Source organism: Octopus sinensis, linkage group LG7 (genome assembly GCF_006345805.1).
Source record: "Octopus sinensis linkage group LG7, ASM634580v1, whole genome shotgun sequence".
NCBI lineage: Eukaryota > Metazoa > Mollusca > Cephalopoda > Octopoda > Octopodidae > Octopus > Octopus sinensis.
In genome coordinates, this window is record NC_043003.1 from 49,734,298 (window position 1) to 49,761,949 (window position 27,652).

The 27,652-nt window shown below is 36.9% G+C and overlaps 1 protein-coding gene across 1 annotated transcript in view; it reads left to right on the forward strand.

The window, feature by feature from the left end:
* LOC115214199 (solute carrier family 35 member F6-like) overlaps positions 1 to 27,652 on the forward strand; it is a 178,051-nt gene that overhangs the window by 104,529 nt on the left and 45,870 nt on the right. The gene's annotated exons all lie outside the window — the stretch shown is intronic.

Here is a 27,652-nt window from a genome sequence, read left to right on the forward strand (position 1 = left end):
CTTTGTAAACCTAGTACTTATTCTATCGGTCTCTTTTGCCGAACTGCTAAATTACAGGGATGTAAACACACCAGCATCGGTTGTCAAGCGATGTTGGCAGGTACAAACACAGGCACACAAACACACACACACACACACACATATATATATATATATATATATACATATACATATATACAACGGGCTTCTTTCAGTTTCTGTCTACCAAATCCACTCACAAGGCTTTGGTCAGCCCGAGGCTATTGTAGAAGACACTTGCCCAAGGTATCACGCAGTGGGACTGAACCCAGAACTATGTGGTTGGTAAGCAAGCTACTTACCGCACAACCACTCCTAATGAAGAATTTTGCAAAATGACTGTCATTTTTAAGCTGGCGCCAAGGTCAGCTTTGCCTTTCATTCTTTCAGGGTCGATAAAATGAGTTCCAATTCAGGACTGGGGTTGATGTAATTTGCTCAACCACTTCCTGAAATTCTTGGCCTTGTGCCAAAATTTGAAACCATTATTAAGCTGATGTTTAAAACATAAGTTAAAATGAAATTTTAGTGCAAAGTTTTAATTCAGATTATTTCAAAATAAAAAGTTTGGTATCATAGATGTAAAAGCAGTCACATGTAGGTTGGAAACAGAATGGTTAATTATCTCTAGTTTTCGTCCCCGAACTAGTAGATTCTGTGTCCTTTTATCCCTGAATTTTGAGAGGGCAATAGTTCAGGTGGGAGAGGATGATGGGGCAGACCAGCCAAGCAACTCTTTTCTGGGTGTGACACATTTAGGTCTACGGTATAAGCCTGTATATGGTGTACTGGCCTAGGGAGGTCAGCAAATTTAACGGCTGCCCTAGATACATCACAGTGAAAAGGGTTTGCTATTAGCTCACTTCAAATATTTGATTGACTGTCTCTCTGTTAAATAGTCAGCATTGGAAGAGTTTATAGGAACCATTTCAGTTACTGTTAGTTCTTCAACAATTCTCTGTTATTGTTCAATGGTCAGTGTCCAGAGCATTCCATTGTGGTATGTTTTGGTTCTAATGATTTTTTGCAAAGTTTTCACAACCATCCAATCCATGTCAGAATAGAAGAGAAGAAAAATAAATGATAATAATAATATAATAATAATAATAATAAGCAGTTGTGGTTGATGCAAAAGGTAGCAGTAGTACCAATAATTGTCAGAGCCCTGAGAACAGTGAGCGAAAATCTCGAGAAGTATGTGGAACAAATAGGGGCTGCAATAAAGGTGGAGCATTTGCAGAAAACAGTACTACTTGGAACTGCTTGAATACTCCGGAAGGTGCTTGAAAAATAAGAAATGTTACCTTAGTGCACTGGGGGTGAACAGCTGACACTGTAGTACATCTTCAGCATTAGAAGCTATGCAAAGGCAATGATAATAATAATAATAATGATAATAATAAAAATGATAGTAATAATAACAATGATAAGGAAAGTTCTTGATATCTAAGGCAACTTGTAGTCCAATGTTAGGATTCTTTTCTTTACTAACAGTCTAATCTGTTGAGTGTATATGAAATGTATAAATAAATATATGAATGAATAAATGAAAAGATAACTAAATAAAAACAACAATGAAATAAATAGCCAAAGATGCCATCGGAAAAGATTGAAATAAAAAGACACAGGAATATAATATTGTAGACATAAAGGGGGTAAAAAATATTGCAATAAGATTATTTTTATGCCAACTTATTTTCCAGAAATTTTTGCCACAATCTCAAACTAAGAAGAAACAAAGAGAGATTAAGTTCTCAAATCCAAGAATTCTTTAATCAATTTAGAACACACACATATAAATACACAAAGACATACACATACATACATACATACATACACAAGATCAGGTACATTTACACATGCATACACACACACACACACACACTCACAAACATATATATATATATATATGACCGGGGGTTCTCACCGTTTCCCTCTACCGAATCCACTAACAAGGCTTTGTTCAGGCGGAGGCTATATAGTAGAAGACACTTGCCCAAGGTGTCAAGCAGTGGGGCTGAATCTGGAACCATATGGTTGGAAAGCAAACTTCTTACTACACAGCCATGCCTGTACTTATATATAAGATTTTTATATTCCGACGAATGTCAGCTGTTGATGAATGACTGCAATTAATTCCCTCAATTTTCCACCTTGCACCACCAACCACCATCACCACTACCACCATCACCACCACCACCACCACCACTACCAAGACCATTACCACCACCACTGCCAAGACCGTGTTGACAACGGCAACTACCACCAATGCCAAGACCCCCGCCACCACCACCACCACCACCACTACCACTGCCAAGACCACCACTACCACCATAACCATCACTACCAAGACCACTGCTGCCACCGCCACCGCCACTCCCACCACCATCACCACCACCACCATCACCACCATCACTATTGCCAAGGCCACGATGAAGATGACAACCACCACCTCTACTGCCAAGACCACCATCAGCACCACCACCACCACCACCAAGACCACAACCACCACCACCACCACCAATCTCCGCCACTCGTCACTCCACCCCCCCCCTCACCCTCCATCCCAATCCTTATTACGTGTTCTTCCTACTTACTTAGAATATGTCTTCAGAAATTCTAATTGCTAAGTCCACTTTATTGAACACTTCAGCACCATTTCACAGATCTCTGATGTAATAGTGGCATTTCATTCCCTTCACCAATTCTTCTCTCTATTCCTCCGCTAAGACATTATTATTCCTGCTTTAATGCATCATCATATTCCTTGCTTTATCCTCTTCTGGACCTTTCCATCTTTTAATATTTCTATTGATTTTTATTTTATTCTACTTTATTTTATATTCATATTTGCTATTTGCATATTGTGTGTGTGTGTGTGTGTGTGTGTGTGTGTGTGTGTGTGTGTGTGTGTGTGCGTTTAATCTAATAAATATTTGATAGATTGCAAAGTGTTGCTTCACAGATTTCTTCACTTCTTGTTTGTCTCTATACTGAATATTTCATGGGGTTAAAATTTTAAATTCTTCATCATCATCATCATCATCATCATTATCATCATCATCTTCATCATCATATTTATAATCATCATCATCATCATCATTATCATCATCATTCTCACCAGCATGATCATTGCTGTCGTCATCGTTGTTGTCATCATCAGTGTCATCACAATCATCATCATCACCTTCGTCATCATCGTCATCATGATCATGATCATCAACATCATCATCATGTCCATCATCATGTTCACCATCATCACCACCACCATCATGATCATCGCTATCATCATGATCATCATCATCGCCATCATCATGATCATAATCATCATCATCGTCATCATAATGATCATGAGGATCATCATTCTCATCATCATCATAATTATCATCATTCTCATCATCATTGTTATCATTATCATCAGCATCATCATTGTCGTCATCGTCATCGTCAACATCGTCATCAATAGCTCTATCATCAACATCCCTATCAGCATCACCACCATCATCACAATTATCATCATCAACACCATTATCACCACCACCACCACCACCACCATCATAATAATTATTACAGCTTTATTATTCATGATTTGAGAAAATACATCCAACAGCTTCGTTTCTTAAAACAAGAATTAGCTATGATTTGGAAAATATGCAAATAAAAATGTTTGAGATTAACGAAGATGTTAAAAATGATCAAATGTTGCGTGTGTGCGTGCGTGTGTGTGTATGTGTGTGTGTGTGTGTGTGTGTGTGTGTGTGTGTGTTTGCGTTTTTGTGTGTGTGTGTGTTTGTGTGTGTCTGTGTTTGTGTGTGTGTGTGAAAACTTGGAAACATAAACAATATTTTCAATATAACTTAGATAGGTGGCGAGCTGGCAGAAATGTTAGAAATCGGGTGAAATGCTTAGCGTTATTTCATCTGCCTTTACATTCTGAGTTCAAATTCTGCCATTGGTATACTTATTAATAAATAAGTATTGTAGTGTCTTTATGCTTTTTGAGTTCAATCTTAGTCCTTGGAGAAACTTCTTTGGAGGATTAGGATGCATCTGTTTAAATGTAATATTTTGCTTCAGAAGGTTGGGTGTTAACACAAACGCCCAACCTTTTCAAACAAAACACTACACTTTAACACATGCATCCTAATCCTCCAAAGAAGTTTTTCCAAGGATTATTGTTGAACTCTAAAAGCATAAAGACTCTACAATGTATTGGTATACTTATTTATTAATTTTTTGTATATATGTATTATTATTTTTTTGAAAAAAAACATTGTAAGTTTCTTTTTTCCCCTTCCTCAATTTAAAAAAAAAATTTTCCCCTTTCCAAATCTTGAAAATTTGCCTTGCCATGAAAGCTGCTTTGATTTCGTTTTTCTTTTTTAATTTTTCATACACCAATTTTTATTAAAATTTACTTTCAATTTAGCATTCTGCCTTATTATTTTTTCCTCTCCTATCATTTCTCCACATGCAGTTAACACAACCCCACCATTTACTGACTTATATATATATATATATATACCTGTACATATATATATATATACCTGTATATATATATATATATATATATATACATATGTATATATGCAGAAAGTTCTTGGTACAGTATTATAAATATATTTGATAAAATGAGTAGAGATGGCTTTTTTGAGCAGGGATAATTTTTATTTCAATCTTAATAGAAATGAGTAGCATAAGTAGATAGCTACTTCGACATGGCTGTCCATTCGAATGGACTCTACTGTGATTATTTAACCTAATCAACAGACATCTCTAGCTGGTTAACGATGCAGAGCTGCATCTGATGAATTGCGAGCAGGGGGAGTGAACCCCTACCACCTTCTAGCGACGGGACCAGTATACCAGTCCTTGTTAGGGGCTATTTCTGCTACTCTTTGGTAGTGGACATCTCATCTGCTAGAAATGTCTAGCAGACTCACCCAAAACTGTCTGATGAAAGGGAATGTGAAACTCTGAGTAAGTTTTTGTGAATGTCTTTGCAGCTTCATTAATAAAGCATATTACTCTACCTCTGGTATTCAAGTACTACTTTTTCCACCTTGTTTCACATGTATGTGCTTACTCTGGTATATATATATATGTATGGTTCCAGGATCAGTCCCAGAACTTGGGCAAGTTTCTTCTGCTATAGCCTGAGGCCGACCAAAGCCTTGTGAGTGGATTGGTCGACAGAAACTGAAAGAAGCCCATCGTATATATATATATATATATATAATAATAAATATTAGGGAATAAATCCAAATTTACAGGGAAAAAAATCAGATTTAGGATTAAATCCAATTTTATAGTAAAATATTATAAAATATTATTAGAGACAAAACCACTATTTTGCAAAACAAACAAGGAAAGACTTAATCAATACATAAAATTTTAATAAATAGTCATCTGACTATTATTAAAATTTTATGTATTGATTAAGTCTTTCCTTGTTTGTTTTGCAAAATAGTGGTTTGTCTCTAATAATATTTTATATATATATATATATATGTTTGTGTGTGCATATGTTCGTGTGTCTATGTTTGTAGCCCCAACATTGCTTGACAACTGATGTTGGTGTGTTTACGTCCCTGTAACTTAATGGTTTGGCAAACGACCCTGATAGAATAAGTACTAGGCTTACAAAGAATAAGTCCTGGGGTTGATTTGCTCAACTAAAGGCGGTGCTCCGGCATGGCCGCAGTCAAATGACTGAAACAAGTAAAAGAATAACAGAATATTTATTTATGACTGGCTTCTTTCAGCTTCTGTCTACCAAATCCACTCACAAGGCTTTGGTTGGTACAAGACTACAATAGAAGACACTTGCCTGAGGTGCCATGCAGTAGGACTGAACCTGGAACCATGTAGTTGGGAAGTAAATTTCTTACCACACAGCCACGTTTGTATGGTAAGGTATGTTGTAACTGATATACACTTATAACAGAAGTCAAAAGACTTGAATATTCTTGTTTAATGTCAAGGATTCGAAAGAAAGACAGCTGCAACATAGGCTTATTTAATTATTGTAAACACAGCAATTAGTGACATTGATTGGCAACTCTAATAATCAGCTACACAATACCAAGATGGTGTCCAATAAACACTTAAATCTTGTTAATTCTTGTCAACGTCTAACTCACTTTAACCCATAACTGCATATAAATTACATCAAGTTTGAACTGGTGAAACCAAAATGACTCACTTTATGTGGCATCTATGAAATTACCAAATTGAAAGAGGTCCTATATGCTAACAACTTTTCAAAATTGTACATCTGGAGAATGTAAGTGTTTTTTTGAAAATTACTAAACCTAAAGAAGGACTTGTTTCAGGTAGGTTAACCATTTTGGGATCAAAGCAAAAGCATCGTAAAAATCTAATGGTTTCTTGTTAAGATCCAAAGATATAAAGCAGCCGTGTTGGCACCAAGTAGAAAGTTGGTGAATTTTTTTTTCATATTCTTAGTCTTGTTTTCTGAGTTGTTCTTCATTCTTGTAAAATGGTTCATAGTTTGTGGAGGTTACTTATAATGCTTGGATTAATCTTAGATACTGTTGCCAAATTTTGGGAGGTTCAAAATACACACCATATACATATGTGTATGTGTGTGTGTGTGTGTATGTGTGTGAGTGTGTGTGTGTGTGTGTATGGAGGCAGAATGGCCCAGTGGTTAGGGCAGCGGACTCACGGTTGTAGGATCGTGGTTTCAATTCGCAGACCGAGTGTTGTGAGTGTTTATTGAGCGAAAACACCTAAAAGCTCCACGAGGCTCTGGCAGGGAGTGGTGGCAATCCTGGCTGTACTCTTTCGCCACAACTTTCTCTTACTCTTTCTTCTGTTGGCCTGTTGCTTAGCCAGTGGGGTGGCGTCATTTGAAGGCTTAAAAAGTTTTAAAGTGCATTGTGACCAGCGATGTGTAGCAACATCTGATAGCCTGGTCAGTCACATGATCATGTGATATATATATATATATATATATATATGCTTGGATAATGCTTATATATTGTTGACTAGCTTTGGGAGATTCAAAACACATACCATATGTGTGTTTGTGTGTGCACATGTGCGTGTGTGTGTATGCATGCACACACACCTCAAGTCATATACATTATTATTATTGAAAAAAAATTCCAAGTCTTATAGCTGTTTATGGGATATCCCATCATCAGAGACAAATAGGGAAAATGAGACAGGTATAGATTAATGAAATGATGACAAAGAGGACAGGAATAATGGAATAAAGAGATGAAGGAAGAGAAGAAAAAAGAAGCATAAAAGTTCATAAAACCTTGAAGTCCTAGTAATCCGTTACAGCACTTACCTAGCGTACCTAGTTGTTTAGATCAACTGTGAAATAAACCCTTCTTTGGACTTTTTCTATATTTCTGACGAAGAGCTCCTCTCGAAATGTGAAATCCTCTTTCTTTTCTTTCCTTTCCCGAGTGTCCAATAACACTGTACTAATCCCACGTCCTCGCATTGTTGTTTTATCTTGCTTGTTCATGTTTGGATTGACTAACCCATGCTAGCATGGAAAACGGACTTTAAATGATGATGAGGATGATGATAAAATGATATATATATATATATATATATATAGCAATTAAGGACAACTACTTAATAAGGAAAACTTAACAAGAAATTGTCAGGTAGATAGCGTGGCCATCTGGCATGTATGTATAATGCCCTCTATATATAAATATATATATATATATATATATTATATATATATTATATATATATACACATACACACCATATATTCATATATGTACATTGACCTTCCACACAATTTCTCATTGGTCAGCCTGGGGTTATAGTAGATGCTTGTCAAAAGTGACATTCAGTGGGAACATACCTAAAGCTATGCAGTTGCAATGCAAGCTTCCACAGCCACACCTACCCTATGTCTATAAAAAAAAAAGGGAAAAATCCTTGAGATGAACCCAAAAATATCCATCTCAGGAATGGTTAAACCAGTATGTGCTTTTAGTTCAACAGTAGAGTCATGTTGGTATACAAAAGTATTTTACATCGTTAGCAAGGACTTACATTAAGGCATATTTTAGTTAACATCTAATAACTGGGCCAAACCACGGTAAACATTGTTGCAATTGTCTATTGTCAAATCCTTAAAGAGTCCTGTCTCACATCTGGGGGAAAATGCTTCAATTCTTGAAAATCTAAATATTTCAGCAAATTCTCTGTTAAATTTGCTGAAATTTTCTGCTAAGTCTACTCTTTTACTTGTTTCAGTCATTTGACTGTGGCCATGCTGGAACACTGCCTTTAGTCAAGTAAATCGACCCCAGGACTTATTCTTTGTAAGCCTAGTACATATTCTATTGGTCTCTTTTGCTGAACCGCTAATTTAGGGGACATAAACACACCAACATTGGTTGTCAAGCGATGTTGGGGGAACAAACACAGACACACAAACATACACACACACACATACATACTTACCACACAGCCACATAATGTTAATGTTAAGGATATGAGTCCTAAACATTCTGATGATGAAGTAGCAACTTTGAATGCTAATTGTGCAATAAATAATAATTTACATCATGTAAATTGTATATCAAATGATTACCCTGTTCAAATGCAATTGGATATTGGTACAGCATGCTCCATCATTCTGGTTTCACTGCTAACAAAGTTAGTATTGATTATCACACCAAGCAACAAATATCTGACTTTTTATATTGGTCCCAAACTTGAAGCATTTGGCTTTACAACCAGTGGTACTTGGTATAAGTAGTTGGCTCTACAACAGATTTACTTCACTTTGGAAATGAAAAAAAAAAAAAAAATGAAAGACAGGTAAAAAGCAGCACTTCAGTATTGTTGTGGTTAATACCCTTGTAACTCAGGATTAATTGATGTGGACTTTCTGAAAGGCATATCATATTCTCATCTATTCTAGGCACAAGGCCTGAAATTTTGGGGAGGGGGCCAGTCAATTAGATCAACCCCAGTAAACAACAATTACTTAATTTATTGACCTTGAAAGAATGAAAGGCAAAGTCGACCTTGGCGGAATTTGAACTCAGAATATAAAGACAGACGAAATACTGCTAAGCATTTCACCCAGCGTGCTAATGTTTCTGACAGCTTGCCACCTTAAAGACACATCATATTGTAATGCCTCTTATTATTTACCCTCAATAAATCATAAAAACTAATATTTTTGTATCAGATGCAGTTAAATATAAATTTTGTTAAGTTATGTAACAAAAAGAAAGCTGAAAATGAACTCTACCACTTTAAAGTAATGGGAATTAAACCTTCATGTTTGTTTAGAAGAAAGATTGTCAGAAGTGGCTGTGGGGTAAGTAGCTTGCTTACAAACTATTTGGTTCCGGGTTCAGTCTCACTGCATGGCACCTTAGGCAAGTGTCTTCTACATTAGCCTCAGGCCAGCCAAAGCCTTGTGAGTGGATGTGATTGACGGAATCTGAAAGAAGCCCGTCCTATTTATGTATATGTATATATATATATATATATATAGGTATGTGAGTGTATATGTTTGTGTGTCTGTGTTTGTCCCCCAACATTGCTTGACAACCGATGCTGGTGTGTTTATGTCCCCGTAACTTAGTGGTTTGGCAAAAGAGACCAATAGAATAATTACTGGGCTTACAAAGAATAAGTACTCCAGTATGGCCACAGTCAAATGACTGAAACAAGTAAAAGAGTAAAAGAGTAAGTTAAGAATGTGTGCTGTGATTACCAAATTCATTTAAATGGCAAGATTCAAACTTGTTATCATCCAACTCTCCATCTTGAACTCAAGTTTTCTTTAATTGCCTAAATGAACTGAAGTTCTCTTTTCAAGAGAGAAGGTGTAGAAAATATGCAATGATATGCATATGGAAGATTCTAGAAGGTCTAGCACCAAACTTTCGAAATGAAAGCTACACCAAGCACTGAACTGAACAGTACTGAATAGTAAGTACTAAAGATCTCATATTTTTCAATTTAGAATAGGGATCCAGTACCTTAACAGCTTGGGTTTCAAGGACTCACATCTATGCGACATTCTGCAAACCAGCCTTATACATATGTGAGGTGTAGATGTGGAGGGCTTCTAAGAATGTTGGAACAAAATTTTATCTGAGCTACCAGATGAATCTACATTGTGGTGGGTTGTACAAAAATGAACAGTTCCACCCAACACCCTACTTAACCAGAAACAATACAGATAAAGTACCAAATCACACTAAAAGGTAGGGCCCCAGCATGGTCTCAGAATCTGGCTGAAATCAGTAAAATATGAAATATAAAAGATTAAAAATAATTGATTTAAAGAGTGCATAGCCAATATCTACCAGAATGCACTTAGCTGATTGGTTTGTATGGAAGCTAAATGATTATATATGATAAATATAAACAGTCTTTTCCTTAGTCAATTGACTTCAGGTGGGTTTCAAAAATAGCAGCTCTTTTTCCCAACAGTGTACAGAGTCTATATTGATGAGGATTATTTATCAGGATGTTATACTTATTTTAGAAGCAATCCAAAATAAATTAAAGAATATAAAAAATGCTGTTAATTCTTAGAATGAAAGAAACCAACATATCAATTAATCCAGTTAAATGTAGAAATTATTTATCTTCCATAGATTTTCTAGAAATGAATAATTCAAAGAATGAGATCAAACCATCATTTAATCTAATAAAACAAGATTCAGCAGCTTAGTGTTTCTAAATACAAAGAAGAAACTCAGGACTATCTGCAGTTGATAAACTATTATTAGTGGCTTATCCCCAAATTAGAAAACATAGTTAAACCACATTATACAGAAAAAAAAAAAAAAATGATTACGTTTACCTGATGAATGTACAGGAGAAAACCTTTTGGAAGACAAAAGAACTTTTTACACTATAACATATTTTGGCAACATTCTCACCCAAGTGCATACCAAACTCACTGCTGATACTTCTGAATTTGCAGCAGAAGGAGCATATATATATATATATATATAATATATATATATATATATATATATATATATATGATATATATATATATATATATGATGAGCTTCTTTCAGTTTCCATCCACTCACAAGGCTTTGGTCGGCCCGAGGCTATAGTTGAAATCACTTGCCCAACGTGCCATGCAGTAAGACTGAACCTGGAGCTATGTGGTTGGTAAACAAGGTTCTTACCACACAATCACTCCTGTACCTGATATGATGATATGATTTTAAAATATTCATGGATTTGGTAAAACCATCAGTGATATAGACTAAAAGTTAGAGATTGTTGTTATATCTAGATTTAAATGTTCCTTTCCACTGCTCCAATATACTGCTTAAAATTTATATCCAGATATAACAACTGCCTTTTGATTTTTAGGTACCATGATTAAAGACATTCAACTACCTTTTCAACTTTAATCTGGACCAACAACGATAGCAAAAGGAAAATAAATTCTTTTCAAAACTGAACCCTATATTAACAGGTCAAAAGGATGTTCAGTATATTCTCTTGAAAAACTACATCTTTTAAAGACTACGTAAATTCCAGGAATGAAAGTTTTTCATATGTCCACACTTTAAGAAATACACCTTGACAGAATTTGTAAACCATTAATATCTTATTTACATGTTTATGACATTTGTTTAATGTGACATTGGTTATCTCACCTGTGTTTTGTTTTCTGACTTCTTCCTTATGGGTGTTCCTTCTTCTAACATCGTCTGCTTAAAAAGCAACTGACAAACGGTCTTGTTCTCAGCTTGAAAAATGGGAAAATAAATGAATGTTTCAACTAGGAAACCTTGGCTAGCTGTATTTAGTAAGATTTGTGGTTTTTATTATAACATCTTTACTGTCTTAGCTGATCAGCTCTTATTCTACTTGTTGAAGCCTTACCACATAATATATATAGACATACATAAATATATCATTATTATCATAATCATTTCACATCCACTTTCTGTGCTGGCATGGGTTAGGCTCTTGTTTTCTCTCTCTCTCTATATATATATATATCATCATCATCATCGTTCTCCATGCTAGCATGGGTTGGACGGTTCGACCAGGGATCTGGGAAGCCAGAAGGCTGCACCAGGCTCCGGTCTTATCTGGCAAAGTTTCTACAGCTGGATGCCCTTCCTAACGCCAACCACTCCAAGACTGTAGTGGGTGCTTTTTACGTGCCACCTGCACTGGTGCCAGGCGAGGCTGGCATCGGCCACGGTCGGATTGGTGCATTTTACGTGCCACCTGCACGGAAGCCAGTCGAGGCAGCACTGGCTTCGGCCACGATTCGGATAGTGCTTTTTACGTGTCACTGACACGGAAGCCAGTCGAAGCGGCACTGGCATCGGCCACGATTCGGATAGTGCTTTTTACGTATCTCCAGTCCAGGGGTCCTGGCATCTGCCGAGTGCCAGTCATAGGATTGGTTCAATTTCGATTCCGATTTCACTTGCCCCAACAGGTCTTTGCAAGCAAAGGGGGGTTGGCATAGATGCCTGTCGTCGGATGAGGTTCGATATCGACTTCGCTTGCCTCAACAGGTCTTTGTGTGTCCAAGGGAGGAAAAGCATGCATAAGTTGGCTGGACTCACTTGTCCTGCCTGGTCTTTTCACGCACAGCAAATTTCCAAAGGTCTCGGTCGCTGGTCATTTCCTCAGTGAGACCTAAAGTTCGAAGGTCGTGCTTCACCACCTCGTCCCAAGTTTTCCTGGGTCTACCTCTTCCACAGGTTCCCTCCACTGCTAGGGATTGGCACTTTTTCACACACCTATCTTCATCCATTCTTGCCACATGACCATACCAGCGCAGCCGTCTCTCTTGCACACCACAACTGATGCTCCTTAGGTCCAACATTTCTCTGAGGGTACTAACGCTCTGTCGAGCATGCACACTGACATTACACATCCATCGGAGCATACTGGCTTCATTTCTCGCGAGCTTACGCATGTCCTCAGCAGCCACGGCCCATGTTTCACTGCCATGTAGCATGGCTGTTCGTACACATGCATCATACAGTCTGCCTTTTACTCTGAGCAAGAGGCCTTTAGTCACCAGCAAAGGTAAGAGCTCCCTAAACTTTGCCCAGGCTATTCTTACTCTAGTCGTTACACTTTCAGCACACCCACCCCCACTACTGACTTGGTCACCAAGATAGCGGAAGCTATCAACTACTTCAAGTTTTTCCCCCTGGAAAGTGACGGAAGTTGTTTTCTGCAGATTTTCGGAGGTTAATGCTCCCAAGCATCTGCCACATACAAAAACTATCTTCCCAGTTAGCCTTCCTTTGACATTGCTGCACCTCTTATGTGTCCATAGCTTACACTGGGTACATCTTATAGAGTTTCTACCTACACCTTTTCTACAGATCGAGCAGGGCCATCTTCCTGAAAACATTTGTGGATTGTCTACCTTCCTACTTATTACTACTTTGGTTTTTGCTAGGTCGACTCTAAGGCCCCTCGATTCTAGACCCTCCTTCCACACCTGGAACTTCTCCTCCAGTTCTGATAGTGACTCAGCAATTAGAGCAAGGTCGTCAGCATAGAGGAGCTCCTAGGGGTAACCTATATATATATATATATATATATATATATATATAGAAATATATATATATATATAAAGAGAGAGAGTAGGGAGTAGATAGATAGCTAGATAGATATAGATAGATATGCACAATGGGATTCCACATAGTTTCTGTGAACTAAATTAACTCATGAAGCATTGATCGTGCTGTGTAGTGTGACTGAACCCAAAACTTCATGGTTGCAAAGCGAACTTCTCAACCACATAGCCAAGCCTGCACCTAGCGACAAGGGATATAAACAAAACATTGGGATTATGTTGATCATAGTTAAACCAGCCACTGCATTGATTACAGCAGTTTTGTGTTCTAAGAGAAGCTCAAAAAAGATGTAAAGAAATGTGTGTTTTCCATCTTTTCTAGATTTGGTATTCTTATATGGTGCCAGACAATGAACTCGAATCCATTCATTTAGGAGATTGTCTAAACTGACTCGATTGCAAAAATATTGAAAGTTAACTGCAGTCCAAAATCTAATAGAGCAGCAATGATGCCAAACAAACAATCAATTTTGTACTAAAAAGTCTATCAATTGGAAAGTTTGATACTGATTGTTAAAAGCTCTTTTCTGCCACCATAGTGCACCAGGTGCATGGGAGTTAGCTCAAGCTGAGAAATTACTTCAGAGATAATTAAAAGCAGTAGTAAATTCATTTAATGAAACTGACTAAATGGTTCATTACCAGAACAATATATTGAAATTTCCCAGCTGATTCATGTTGGCAGAAATATAGACTGGATTAAATGTGAAGATGAAAAGGCTCAGTTAATGTCAATAGAACAAATAGCTTCTAGATATCCTTCCTGAACACATCTGCTATTTATGATAATGTTATCAACGGGCCAACATCACAACCTTCTTCCTCTTCTGGTTAGCTGACTCTTCATCATGTGATCCTCTGTAATTATGTTTCTGACATGTCAACACTATAATTTTCTCTGACTATTACTGCTGCTAATGTTCAATCTCCAACACCTCCCATTGATGCAACAGTACTAAATCATGCAAATCCTCATAGTAACATAATGAAAAGTACAGCGCCACCATATAAGTGCTGCACATCTTAAAAGAAATTCAGAAATTGCAAAGATGTAATCACCATCATGATTTATAATCAGTGGAGGGACCTAGAATAACGTCTGTTTATTCTCTTACTAATATATATAGCTTTTTAAAGCAGTGAGCTGGCAGAATTGTTAGCACTTTGCCTTTCATTCTTTTGGGGTTGATAAAATAAGTACCAGTTGAGTACTGGGGTTGATGTAATTAACTCATTCCCTTCTTCAAAACTGCTAGCCTTGTGCCAAAATTTTAGGATCCTTTTGGTTTGAACGGCAGTTTTTTCTAACGGTGTCATATGAAATTGTCACCCATAATTATGACCCTAGTATCGATCTATTGCATTTGAATCTGTTTTAGGGTTAGGGTTAGTTAGGGTTAGGTATAGGAGTGGGGGGAAGGGTATCTTTTTTTCTTCAGAAATGTAAATAAACCCAATCTGTTTCTTAAACGAGGGACATATTTATATGGCACAGAATGTTTTTTTACCTCAATAGACGTCAGTGATTGGTTGAAATTGCAGAAATTGAAGAAAAAAAAACAACAAATATCTTACAAACTATAGAATTTTCTCAATAAAGCCAAGAGAACAAGATGTTTTATAAACACATTCTACCAGTATACGAAGTATAAAATTTTTTAGTTACCTAGAAATTATGTTAAAAAATGCCATTCAAACCAAAAAGATCCAAATTTGAAATCAATATCTATGGTTCTTTATGTTCTGATTTCAAATCCCACCAAGGCCAACATTAACTTTTCATTCCTCCAGGGCTGATAAAATAAACCCTATCAATTACTGGGGTTGATGGGATTCACTAATACCTTCCCTATAAAATTTCTGGCTTTGTTCCTATTACCACCAGCCATCATCAACATTTAATATCTGTTTTCCATGTTGAGATGGGTTAGGAAGCTTGACAGGAGCTGGTAAGGCCAGGGGTCACACCAGGTACCATAGTGTGTTTTGATTTGGTTTCTACAACTGGATGCCCTTCCTAATGCCAACCACTTTACATAATGTACTGGGGCATTTTTACCTGGCATCATCAGCAATGCTTTTTAATAGCACCTATAATGTACTGGGCCCTTAGTATGTATTTATTAACAGCAAGCCACAGCATACATAGATCAGAATTGCTCTCCTAGACTCATGGGGGCACCCCAGGCAACTGCCACGTGTGCTCAAGCATTAAGATGGCAGCACTAAGTGGTTCGTCTGATGGGCTTCCAATTAAAGTTGACTTGATGCTATGGTGAAAGATATTTGCTCCGATGCCATCGCATCAGCATCGAACGCAAGAGCTCAGAATCAGGTAAGGAAATTCTTAACCTATCAACGATGCAGCAGCTACACACACACACAAACACACAGAGAGGCTTGTGTGCATGTGTATGTGTCATCATCATCATCATTCAACGTTCACTTTTCCATGTGTGTGTTGTATAATATACATAATATACCTACATAAATACATACATATATATATATCTCCATACACATACACACACACACATATATATATAGACATGCACACATGTGTGTGTGTATGTATGTGTATGCTTACATATGCACAAATAAACACACATATGTCTACGTATGTGTGTATATATATATATATATATATATGTAGAAAGCAAAAGAGAGAATGAGAATTGATTATTATGATCAATATGAATTGTATGTGATGATTATGCATTTCTGTGTGTGTGTGTGTGTGTGGTGTGTGTGTGTGTATTGTGTGTGTGCATAGTTTAAGTATGTGCGAATATATGTATGTATATATACATATATGCACACACAGACACACATATGCATACAAACATACATAAATGTGTGTATGTGCGTGTGCACAGAAAGTGTATGCAGGTGTGTGTTTGTATTGTATGTGTGCCTGTCTGTGTATATATATAGTTGGTGTGTTAAAATAATTTTCTAGAGTGCCTTTATTTACATATAATCGTATCAAATGAATGATAATCTCCATATTAACTGATTACTGATAGTTATCATAATTAAATATCATAGTTAAGTACATTAGTTGTGAGTGAAATCATTTTTAGCCTCAGTTATACGCAGGCAGTCAATTTGCTCAACAGTATTTGAGATGGTAGCTAAGATACTGATAGTGGTAGTGGTGGTGGTAGTAGTAGAAGTGGCGGTAGTGGTGGTGGTTATGGTGGAGGTGGCGGTAGTGGAGGTAGTTGTGGTGGTGTTAGTGGTGGTGGTTGTGGTGGTGGTTGTAGTGGTGGTTGTGGTGAAAGATGTGGTAGTGGTTGTAGTGGTGGTTGTGGTGAAAGTGGTGGTAGTGGTGATAGTTGCTGTTTTTGTTATTGCTACTGATATGTATGTAAATTTTGCTGGAATTTTTCTTTTGTTGTTTTGTCAAGGGTTTTTATTAGTTTTTTTTTATTTATAGCAGTAGTGTTGTTGCTGTTGCTGCCATTTATAGGTGATGCTGATGGTAGTAGTGGTGGCAGTAGTGGTGGCAGTAGTGGCAGATATGGTGGTAGCAATATTGTTGTTAGTAGTGGTTATGGTCGTAGTGTTTGTTGTTGGTGGTTGTTATGGTAGTAGTTTTTGCTGGTGGTGGTGGGCGATGATAGAGGTAGTTGATGTGGTGATGGTGGTGTTTGTGGCGGTGGTATTGCTGGTGATATATATATATATGTATCACCATCATCATCATCAAAATTATTTAACGTCCATTGTCCATGCTCGCATGGGTTGGACGGCTTGACTGGTCCGGCATACTAGAAGGCTGCGCCAGGCTTCAGTCTGATTTAGCATGGTTTTCAACAGCTGGATGCCCTTCCTAATGCCAACCACTCTGAGAGTGCAATGGGTATTTTTACATGTCTCTGGCATGGGTGCCATTTGGGTAACACCAATATCTGCTATGACTGTGATTTTGATTGGATTGATGGATCCTCTTCTCAAGCATGACATAATGCCAAAGGTCTTGGTCATTGCTTGTGTGTGGCCCTACACTCAAAAGGAACTCGATCACTTTGCCTCCATAAGGCGCAACACTTGAAAGGAACTCAGGCACCTCACCTCCATATATATACATAGTATCACTACACACATTCCATTTCCACAAGAACACCAACCTTAAGAACACACATATTTCCCACAAACTCTTTTCCAGAAAACTCTTGCCTACTTGAAACAAAACCACCCCAGAGACAATGTTTTGATGCCAAGGGACATACCTTAATTCCTTGCTCGATTCATTTTATCATCTTTTTCACAGCAACCACAAACCAAATGTGTCTATTCACCTCCAACAATAGAGAACAGTTGCCATATTTCATTCCATAACTGCTACCTCTGAAGAGCACAGAGTTATATAGTCGGACTGATACCTACCACTCTGTTGAACTCCTAGTGTGAAACTGATTGGTAAGATCAGCCGTAATGGATATATAATACTTTACACTACGATTAATATGTGTGTGTGTGCATGTGTGCATGTGTGTAAAGATGGTGAGCTGGCAGAATTGTTAGCACAAAGGACAAAGTGCTTTGTGGCATTTTATCCATCTTTACATTTGAAGTTCAAATTTCGCTAAGGTTGACTTTGCCTTTCATCCTTTTGGGGTCAGTAAAATAAGTACTAGTTGAGAACTGGGGTCAATGTAATTGATTTACCCCTTCCCTCGAAATTGCTGGTTTTGTGCCAAAATTTGAAACCACTATATATATATATATATATATATATATATATATATATATAAATGTAAGATCCAAGGATCGAGGTGTAGGAAGAAGGTTAACTTCAAGCAAACCATAGAAAATAAAATATGAAAAACAATATTTCAGGAACAATAGCAGTTTATGGAGGCAGAAGGTTGTGGATTTTTTTCCGTATTGAAATATGGTAAGCTGAAAAAAAAAATAAAAAGATACCAGTGGTCTGAAGAGCAGCCTGCAGTATACACCTTGCTTGGAGACTTACTACTTCTGAGGTTTTGCTTGCTATGAAACATATGTAGCCTGGATATTAACTACTCCACTCCTTAGCTCTTGTATATATATATATATATATATATATGATAGATCGCTAGCCACTAAACCTTTTCTATTTTCTCTCCCTGTTTATTTCTGTGTTTCTTTCTGTCGAGGAGCATAAGCTCGAAACATAAAAGACTTCCTCACTTTGTGAGCGTTAAACTAATACATCTGTTTGTTGTTTATACACCTGTCCTCATCTTTTGTTTATTTTTTGTAAATTCTCACTATATATATATATATATATATATATATATATAATTGTGTGTGTGTGTCTGTGTTGGTATGAATATATTACTCTTACTCTTTTCTCTTTTACTTGTTTCGGTCATTTGACTGCGGCCATGCTGGAGCACCGCCTTTAGTCGAGCAAATCAACCCCAGGACTTATTCTTTGTAAGCCCAGTACTTATTCTATCGGTCTCTTTTGCCGAACCGCTAAGTGACGGGGACGTAAACACACCAACATCGGTTGTCAAGCAATGCTAGGGGGACAAACACAGACACACAAACACATACACATATATATATACATATATACGACAGGCTTCTTTCAGTTTCCGTCTACCAAATCCACTTACAAGGCATTGGTCGGCCCGGGGCTATAGCAGAAGCACTTGCCCAAGATGCCACGCAGTGGGACTGAACCCGGAACCATGTGGTTGGTTAGCAAGCTACTTACCACACAGCCACTCCTGCGCCTATATGTAAATTATTATTTACAACAATACTTATATGATTTTATCATAACAATATTTCAGCTAATACAGGTGGTAGATTGAAGAAGAGGCAAAATCCTCTTGTGGTATTTGGTCCTGGCTCATTATATGTAACTTTTTTGATTGCAACACACCTGAGTCCAGCTCTGCTTCTTTAATAGAAACTTCTTGTTTTAAAGTGAGCTTCATTAAAACCTTCTATTAAGATTTCATGTTAATTTATGTTCCAAACTCCATCTTGATCATGACAATTATTTTAGAAAATTCTTCATTATTTTTATGATTAATTAGAACAAAAATAATGTATTTCAATAACAATATCCATCCATGCAACAAAAGTAGTGTATTTTCAATAGAAATTTCAACCTCTGCTACACAGCTAAGAACTATACACTCCTTCCTTAACATATCATACCTTTCACTATTGACCACACACATACACACACATGCACACATGCACATGCACGTGATTCAGTGATTAGGGTATTCGGCTCAAAATCGTAAAGTTGTGAGTTCAGTTCCTGGTGATGCATTGTATCCTTAAGCAAGACTCTTTATTTCACATCGCTTCAGTCCACTCAGCTGGTAAAAATGAGTTTGTGTCTGTATTTCAAAGGGCCAGCCTTGTCACATTCTGTGTCACTCTGAATCTCCCTGAGAACTAATGGTTAAGAGTACATGCGTCTGTGGAGTGCTCAGCCACTCAACCACTTGCACGTTAATTTCAAGAGCAGGCTGTTCTGTTGATCGGATCAATTGGAACCTTCATCATCATAACCAACAGAGTGCCATATATTTGTGTGTGTGTGTGTGTGTGTGTGTGTGTGTGTGTGTTGTGTGTGTGTGTGTGTATAGAAAAATGCATACTTACATGTAAGAGACCAAAGTGTATGTACACCGCTATATATATATATATAAAAAATACAAATGGGACAAGAACGCAAAACATCCGGACAGCTAGGTGATACAAAAAGGGACAACAAAACATCCAAATAGATGATACAAAGAAAACAAGGACGGGTCATTCAAAGTTTTCTTTCCTCAGTCAAGCACCAGATTATCCTTGTGAGTGGATTTGGTAGACTGAAACTGAAAGAAACTTGTCCTTGTGTGTGTGTGTGTGTGTGTGTGTGTACCTTTGTCTCTATATTTGTCCTCCACCACTGCTTGACAGCCAATGTTAGTGTGTTTAGATCTCCATAACACAGCTGTTTAGCAAAAAGTAACTGATACATATACCAGGCTTTAAAAGAATATTAAGTATTCAGATTCATTCATTTGACTAGCATTCTTTGAGATGCTGCCCCAGCATGGCCACAGTCTAGTGAATGAAAACAATAAAAGATATAAAAGGCATAGGTGTGGCTGTGTGGTAAGAAGCTTGCTTAAGTCCTGAGGTTGCTTCTTTCAACTGGGGTGGTTAGTGAGAGCTGTGTGAGTCATGTACAGGGACGCTGTCAGTAAGGTGAGGGTTTGCAATGAGTACAGTGAAGAATCCCAGGTAGAGGTAGGGGTCCACCAAGGTTCAGTCCTCAGTCCCCTCCTATTTATCATAGTCCTCCAGGCAATAACAGAGGAAGACAAGACAGGATGTCCCTGGGTTAGTGAGAGCTGTGTGAGTCATGTACAGGGACGCTGTCAGTAAGGTGAGGGTTTGCAATGAGTACAGTGAAGAATCCCAGTAGAGGTAGGGGTCCACCAAGGTTCAGTCCTCAGTCCCCTCCTATTTATCATAGTCCTCCAGGCAATAACAGAGGAAGACAAGACAGGATGTCCCTGGGTTAGTGAGAGCTGTGTGAGTCATGTACAGGGACGCTGTCAGTAAGGTGAGGGTTTGCAATGAGTACAGTGAAGAATCCCAGGTAGAGGTAGGGGTCCACCAAGGTTCAGTCCTCAGTCCCCTCCTATTTATCATAGTCCTCCAGGCAATAACAGAGGAAGACAAGACAGGATGTCCCTGGGTTAGTGAGAGCTGTGTGAGTCATGTACAGGGACGCTGTCAGTAAGGTGAGGGTTTGCAATGAGTACAGTGAAGAATCCCAGGTAGAGGTAGGGGTCCACCAAGGTTCAGTCCTCAGTCCCCTCCTATTTATCATAGTCCTCCAGGCAATAACAGAGGAAGACAAGACAGGATGTCCCTGGGAGCTCCTCTATGCTGATGACCTTGCTCTAATTGCTGAGTCACTACCAGGTAGTGCTCCAGCATGATTGCAGTGAAACAACTGAAATAAGCAAAAGAAATTAAAGAAATAAAGTTGCAATATTCAGCATATAGGCGCAGGAGTGGCTGTGTGGTAAGTAGCTTGCTAACCAACCACATGGTTCCGGGTTCAGTCCCACTGCATGGCATCTTGGGCAAGTGTCTTCTGCTATAGCCCCGGGCCGACCAATGCATTGTGAGTGGATTTGGTAGATGGAAACTGAAAGAAGCCTGTCGTATATATGTATATATATATATATATATGTATGTGTGTGTTTGTGTGTCTGTGTTTGTCCCCCTAGCATTGCTTGACAACCGATGCTGGTGTGTTTACGTCCCCGTCACTTAGCGGTTCAGCAACAGAGACCGATAGAATAAGTACTGGGCTTACAAAGAATAAGTCCCAGGGTCGATTTGCTTGACTAAAGGCGGTGCTCCAGCATGGCCACAGTCAAAATGACTGAAACAAGTAAATGAGTAAAAGAGAAAGAGTAAAGAGTATATACTCTTTTTTTTATTTTATTCAAGACGATAAAAGTGTACTACGAAGAGAGGATAGGTTTCAATTTCTAACGTACTCTATGGCCACATAGAAGCTTCCCTTCCTCATTAGTTCATTCTGAATTAAGTGATTATTGATATCACACAGTATTATCGTTTTATAGAAAGCAGTAATTATGGCATTGCTGTGTATTAATGATGTTGATAGCATTGTCTCATTTTAATTTTTCGTTGTTAATTCCAGGCCTTTTTTAGCAATCAGGAAATGGTCTTTGTTGCAAGAGTGCTCTATCAGTGTATTAATTTTTGCATTGTATTTTCTTATTAATATAGCTTCCATGATCAATCCACAATCATTATTATTATTATTATTATTATTATTATTATTTGGGGGGGGGGGATTTTACATCTGATGGTGTTGGTATTATTCACTAATGGTTTCTAGACTTTTGTTTTGTGCAGTGTAATGTGGTGTAATGTAATCACATGCAATTGGTTCATTGTTGTAAACAAACAGTGACTAATATTGGATAATAACGAAATACAAAAGATCCTTAATAAAAAAAAAGAAGTAAAATAAAAAAAAAATGAGCACAGCCATGTTTTTTTGTAATTCACACAGAAACCCATACTTACAGATACAAATAGATGCACCCATGCAAAAACTACATACTCTTTTACTTGTTTCAGTCATTTGATTGTGACCATGCTGGAGCATCGTCTTTAGTCGACCAAATCGACCCCACGACTTATTCTTTATAAGCCTAGTACTTATTCTATGGGTCTCTTTTGCCAAACTGCTAAGTTACAGGGATGTTAACTAGCATTGGTTGTCAAGCGATGTCGGGGGACAAACACAGACACACAAACATATACACACACATACATATATATATATATATATATATATATATATACATATATACATACATATATATATATATATATACATATATATATATATATGATGATGATATGATGATGATACATATATGTATATATATATATATATATATATATATATATATATATATATATATACACATACATACATATATATATACATACATACATATATATATATATATATATATATATATATATATAGGGAGAATTTACGAAAAAAACAAAAGACGAAGACAGGTGGTGTACAAAACAAACAGATGTATTAGTATAATGCTCAGGAATAGAATAAGTCTTTTACGTTTCAAGCCTACGCTCTTCTACAGAAAGGGACACAGAGAAAAACAAGGAGAGAAAAAAATGTGTGTAGTGGCTAACGATCTATCATGGCGACACATATATACACATATATACGACAGGCTTCTTTCAGTTTCTGTCTACCAAATCCACTCACAAGGCTTTGGTCGGCCTGAGGCTATAGTAGAAGACACTTGCCCTAGGTGCCATGCAGTGGGACTGAACCCGGATCCATGTGGTTGGTAAGCAAGCTACTTACCACACAGCCACTCTTATGCTGGTTTTTTTTTTCTATTCTTCCATTTATCTATCTGGCTGTCACATCTGCTTTGTGCATGTGTGTATGTATGTATGTATGTATGTATGTATGTATGTATTCAAAATTGTATATTACATTACTACAGTTTGCTGTACCAACTGAGCTATCATGAGAACTACATGCTGACACCACATAAAAATGCTTCCATACCACTGCTGCATAATTGCACCGATGCAAAGAATAAAATGCACTTAGTACACTCTGTAAAGTAATTGGTGTTAGGAAGAGCATTCAGCCATAGAAACCAAGCCAAATTAGACCAGAACTTAGTGCAGCTTTCATGCTTGCCAGCTCTGGTCAAAGAGTCCTACCCTTGCCAGCAGAGAAAATGGATGTTAAATGATGATGACAATGATGTTTCTTTTGAACAAGTTTATATTCAGTCTGACTGCACAATATCTTTTGCAAGTGTCTTCTACTATAGCCCTCCGCAAGCCAAAGACTTGTGACTGAATTTGGTAGAAAGCAACTGAAAGAGGCCACAAAATACAAAAACATACCTAGTACATGCTGTAGAATGGCTGGCATTAGGAAGGGTATCCAGCTGTAAAATCCATGCCAAAACAGACATTGTGGCTTGGTGCAATCCTCTGGCTCTTTGCTTCCTATTCAATTATTTAACCCATAACAGCATGGAAAAGGAGATATCAGACAATAATGGAGATTATGATGATATTAAATATACATAAGAGGTCATAGTGTACATATGCTGCTATATTTTTATATATAAAAAATACAAAAAAGAGACAACAAAGCATCTAGACAGACGATACAAAGAAAACAAGGATGGGTCATTCGGAGTTTTCTGTCCTCAGTCGAGTTCCAGATTATCTTAGCAATTTCAGCTGGTTATACTCAAGATTGCTCCAATCTGGTCAGCCCCAAGGAAAAACTAAGCTATATATGTAAATAATAATAATAATATTTTAGAAGCTTAAAGCTTATAAGCGAATACTATGTATTGACTAAAGAAAATAGTGTAATAATGGGGTGTATAAGCCCTTAACAGAAAAAAGTAGGGTTTTCTCTATGTGTAGGACTCACTTCTTCCTGTCAGATTTAAGAGCTGTAATTTCATAGTGTTGTTTTTATGAACAAATGTGTGTTTTTTTGTGATGATTTGATAAGCAGTGATGATTTTACAATTCTGTAAATAATAATAATATTTTGTTAGCTTAAAGCTATAAACAATAATAATATTTTATATGCTTGAATCTCATAAGCGAACACAGACACACACAACAAAGGAATGTGAGTTCATGATCTTTGTCTTGACATAATCTACTTGTTGGAAACAAGTATGACCATTATACAACAAGTATTGTTCTTTTGCAATCTTTTGGTTAAACATGTCCAGCCATTGTTGTTGATGTTCAAAGAACAAGGAAGCAACATTACTTTGCTTTGAAACAGATGAGTGATGAGTATCTTGGTGTTGCTCAGTGGTTCCCAAAGAGGGGGATATTGCCTTCCTGGGGGTGGTGGTAAGTTCCAAGGAGCTGTTGAAAAAAAGTGGGGCGATAATGGGGTAGTGATTTATGTAACAAGTGGAGTGATATTGGGGTGGTGTTTTATGTAACAAGTGGGTTGATAATGGGGTAGCGATTCATGTAACAAGTGGGTTGATAATGAGGTAGTGATTTATGTAACAAGTAGGGTGATAATAGGGTAGCAATTTATGTAACAAGTGTAGTGATAATGGGTGGTGATTTATGTAACAAGTGGAACAACGAAGGGGTGGCGATTCATGTAAAAACAACAAAGTAATGGATTCATTAGGTTAGGTTTTATTTGTAAAATACAGTTGCTTTGAATTTGCTTCAGAAAGTGGTCTATGTCTGTGATGGTTAGTTGGGGTGGGGTGCTAGGAATGTGGTCTTGGTGTCATAGGGGTGGCAGCCTGAAATAGTTTGGGAACCACTGCTGTAATGACCTGTCCCAGCAAATTTCATCTGACTGATGAAGATTTGGAAAAGCAGATGTTCAAATTGCAATGATGACGATGACCATATTACCAATGGCAATGATGACGATGATGATGATATTCGCTCATATATGCCCGTAAAAAATGAAGTCAGATGCTTCCTTGCCAGTTCATGTTCAAGCAAGTAGGAGCAGGTTTTGCATTGCAAAAACACAACCAGGGGTGTATATGGGTTACAGCTTGACTCAGAAATTAGAGTATTTAAAATTTCACAGGCACACAAAGAGCAAACAAACAAATGACAAGTCTTTCAGAGACTTAATTCTGTGTGATGTTATATTCACAACATATGCATACATACATACAAACATACATACATACATGCATAAATGCATACAAATGATATGCATACAAACATACATACATACATGCATACATACATAAATGCATACAAACAATATGCATACACATACATACATACAAACATACATGCATACATAGACATACATACATACACACATAGATACGTACATGTATACATAATACATGCATACATAATACATGGATACACACACATACATACAGACAAACATACTCACATGTACGTATGAACATACATATACATATACACATAGATGCATACACGCATACATGCATATACACTTACATACTTACACATATACATGCATAAATATATACAAACTTACGTACATACACACATGTATGCATACATACAAACTTACATGCATGCACACATATAAACATGCATACATACGTACACACACATACAACATACATACATACATACATACATACATACATACATACATACATACATACATACATACAAACACACATACATACATACACACATACATACACACATACATACATAAATGCATACAAACTTACAATATGCACATATATTGCTGGAGGATAACTGACAGATTTGTGGTACATTTTAACATTTTAATGTGAATGATTCAATCCTATAAAAGCTTGTTTCTATATACAACAAAGTTTTTTGGCCAATTTTTTCTGTCTTGTAAGTACTGCATGATTGAAACAAACTGTCAAATTTAATGTTTCTTCATGAAAATTTCTCTTTATAATTCATTCTTATAGAATCTGTGACAATGAAGATACATTTTTTTATGAAACAAAATTCTTTTGGCGTTCCCTTTTTTATTTGATGTAAATTTTTATTCTTTGCGAGTTTTTAATACTTTCTTTATTGTTATTATACACACACATATACATGCATTATAAGTAATTTTTTTTTAATTATTTGAATTCTTTTTATCAAGGAGTTGGTTCCTAACAAAGGAACAATGTTCCATTGCTGGAATTTGGATAAAAATACCATTGAAGAGTTACATGTTGAACTTGAGTGAAGTCATGCATAATTTTACAATTCCACCAGCAGATTGTATTTGCTAACTTTGTGTTAGCTGATCACCTTTGCCTAAAGACCTCTGTTTTTGGGAAGTGACTCATAGACATTTATTAACATAACCAACTGAACCAATTATTATAAGTACTAAATATAAATTTATAATCAAGGTAGAAACGAAATGGGTTTCATACAGCTGTCTGTAAATATTCTCCTTCTCAGCTATATGGATTAAATCATCACCAAACTGGAGTTCCTATAAGTAGCTAGTCTTAAATTTCTCTATTATAGCCTGGTAAAATAGCCATAAACAGTAAGGATTAGATACCAATCCTTGATAGTATTAGATAACTGGAAAGAACGAATAGCATGGTACTGTTGGCTGCACGTAGTAAGCCCGTTATGCATGCAAGACTCCAGAAGCTCCAACAAAACCTGTGATAGAGAAAATAATAATAATAATAATAATAATGATAATAATAATAATAATAATAATAATAATAATAATAATAATAATCCTTTCTACAGTAGGCATGAGGCCTGAAATTTGGGGGAAGGGGAGTCTAGTCGATTACATCGCTCCCCAGTACTCAACTGGTACTTATTTAATCGACTTCAAAAGGATGAAAGGCAAAGTCAACCTTGGCAGAATTTGAACTCAGAACGTAACAATAGGCGAAATATCGCTAAGCATTTTGTCCTGCATGCTAACAATTCTGTCAGC